Raw genomic sequence first — 3,233 nt, forward strand, 5'->3', positions numbered from 1 at the left:
CGCTTAGGCTTAAGAGTATAAGATATTATTATGATGATGTATGGTTGGTTTATAATGTAAAATATATTATAGAAAATGTATTCTGTTATCTTTATTCCCGATCCATTTTCAGAATAAAGCATATCGTTTCAACAACTCGTTTCGTAATTTTTTTTCTTTCTTTTTTTTCTTCTTATTGATTTATGAAATAAATTTTATTATCGTGATAAAAACTTCACTCGAAACTTCATTAATATCTTTTCCCAAATGGAATATATTTCAGTTCCAACTTAACTTGTCGCATATATGTGTATATAATTAATCGAGTAAAAAAATTTTTAGAATATCTTAATCTTCCTCCATTGTTTTGGTTAAGGAGAATTTATACTCTGTGTCTATTACTTTTATATGAATTTTCGTAATCAAGATTTCTTCAATGACCGTGAACACGTAATAATATATTGCTGATAGATATGAATCTAATAGATATGGCAGCCTTATTTGGACACTAAAAGTATTGTAGATCAGATTATGTGAACGACACGAACAAGTAGAATGACTAGAAGATTAACGATACAACCAGTGCATAAGTTTTGTCTGACGTTATCAAGCATATCATCCTGGAGAATGATATGCATATAGTTCACGATTTTTCTTCCACGTATCACGGCAATTGAGATCTCCTTCAACAAGTCGTTAATGATTGTTAATAAAAAATTGTATTCGTGCAAAGAAAAAATACTATTAAAATACTATTTATAATAAAAAAGTAAATTTCTATATATATATATTCACAAAATAATTGAAAGAGATATAATTAAAATTTCATGTATCTATGTATGTAATTTTAAAGTAAAATAAGATTAATTATCCGCGGCAGAAAAACGCAACAAATAAATTAGCAATTAGCGTCGTATAATATTTGCAACATCATAATTCTAATAAAATTCATAAATTTAAATAATACTTTTATACAGACACTAATAAAACGTATAATTAATTCTCGAGACAAAAATACAACGCGGAATAAATCAAATGTATATGCACGACGATATTTTTTGTTTCATCGCAGTTTAAGTCTCGATGCTTAATTAAATTAAGTACGTCGTATGATCGTCGATATAGCAACGACAATCACGCGCGAGGACGTTGAGAATTAAGTTGAGAATTAAGAGTAAGCAAGAGCAAGACGAGGTAAGTCGATTAAAAATAATGTCATATTTTTGCTTTATAATTCTATTTATACTATTTGAAAGGGAATCGAAGTATAATCTTTCACTGGACATTTCGAAAGAGAAATGACGCGCCGTTGAATTCGGATCGCGGATGAAGAAACACAGGCGTAATTAGTGTTGCCAGCATCATCGCAAAATTGAAAACGAATGGACAAACCGGTCGCAGTGATATTGAGAATTGTGCCAAGGGACGGGAATATCCGCGTGAATCGACTGTCTCGGTGCTGTTGGCTAACTCATACTATGTCTGTTCGCCCGTGAACGTACAAAAGATCCTGTGTTTCGATGCACAGAGGACAGATATATATATATACGTATAGGCGCACGTTTAATTGCGAGATAGGGGCGCGGTGTTCAGTTATGTTAGCGAAATTGACGGACGCACGAACGTGACAACCGAGAAAGTTTGAACTTTCTACCCTTGCGCCTGTACGTACACTTGGGTTTAATTTGTAAAGTGTTGTCAAAAGTCACGAGCGATACGTTTGATTGATAGTGGAAAAAAAGATGGTGGCGCGTAACGCGATTATAATACTTTCTGTTAATTAATTATTACGAGATTATTATTATATCCGCAAGATCCATCCTTGTATGCAAAATTTATAACGTTCTAAAATGATTAAACGTAAAAATGAATATCGTGGGATAGACCGTGTGCTAGGGATATTACATAAGCGTTACGACACATTACGAAATCGATCAACTTTCGCCTCTAAACGTCATTGCATCGTTGCGCCAAAATTAAAAAGAAGGAGAAAAAAAAAATAAATCTCAAATTTATCATTAAATCATTTAAAAAAATCATGATTAACTCTCGAGTGTACATCTGTGTATACACACTCGATAAAAATACAATTCTCCGCGCTTTTGTCTTCAGAAACGATGACATTTGTATTTAAAAGCGAATTTGTATTTAAAACTTGTACAAGCTTTATACATAATGAGCGCGTTCTCGCAAATACAAATTGTTATATGGATGTATACCCATAGGGAGACACGTATACAAATAAACATACAGGTTTGTATACATATTATATACATACATACATACATACATATATATATATATATATATATATATATATATATATATATATATCGAATACCCAACGGACGACAGAACGTACAAGAGAATAGCGTAGTATAAAGCATAAACTACAATTAGCGGTAATCCGCGTGACACGGGCATGGCACCCTTTGCGCATATTAAAGCATTAGCTACCGAGTCATACGAGCGAACCGTACATCATTTCAGGACGTGGCCACGTCTGCCACGGTAAAATCGTTAAATTTACGAAGAAACACGACTGGCTCGATACGTTGTGACTGAATTTTAGTAGCGGTCTAGATACGTCCCGGTATACGCGTGGACAGTGGACTGTCACCGGTGTATATCGTGTATATATCGCGTACGATACTATGGAAATATGTATTATTTCGGGATCACTAGCGGAAAAAATCGGTTATATATAGAGATAAATTACGAATGAAATTCAATGGGAAAAGTTGCATACTGTGCTTTGTGAAGCATGTGGAATGAAATATTGATAATTGATCATTTTGATTTTGATCTTGTTCAATGAAGAATTATCGAAGGTTTTGGATTATCGCATATTCGAATCAGCCATCCCAAGAAAATTGAAGAAGAATAAGAGCAGATTGATTGTTTGATTGTATTGATAAAATTTCCTATATGCGAGACTAATAAAACGATTACGGATGATTATAAAAATTCCTTTAATTATATTTAGGAAAATATATTTTTAAGAAATTTTTAATTAGAATACTGCAATGTTTTTATAACATTTTAACCCACAGAGAATATCTTATAAATGATATTTCTATTGATTGCAAAAACCGATTAAAATTACCAATCTTCTTTATAGATTTTTAGTCTAAGTAAACTTTCCTACGACTTTTATTTAAAGAGCTTTAATCAATGTATTTCTCTGTTGACTCGATTCCTTTGAATATATTTGTCCACACTGCGTCCAGAGTTTTTGTAAAATTCCCGTTCGA

At 32.3% G+C, this 3,233-nt stretch overlaps 1 long non-coding RNA gene across 1 annotated transcript; it reads left to right on the plus strand.

Moving 5' to 3' along the window:
- The first annotated feature begins 779 nt into the window (after positions 1–779).
- Positions 780–2,946, plus strand: LOC107966072. The gene is made up of 2 exons (XR_001706492.2): positions 780–1,173; positions 1,236–2,946. It is a non-coding gene; the product is annotated as an uncharacterized LOC107966072 (long non-coding RNA).
- The last annotated feature ends 287 nt before the right edge of the window (positions 2,947–3,233 follow it).

Source organism: Apis mellifera, linkage group LG1, assembly GCF_003254395.2.
Source record: "Apis mellifera strain DH4 linkage group LG1, Amel_HAv3.1, whole genome shotgun sequence".
Lineage (NCBI taxonomy): Eukaryota > Metazoa > Arthropoda > Insecta > Hymenoptera > Apidae > Apis > Apis mellifera.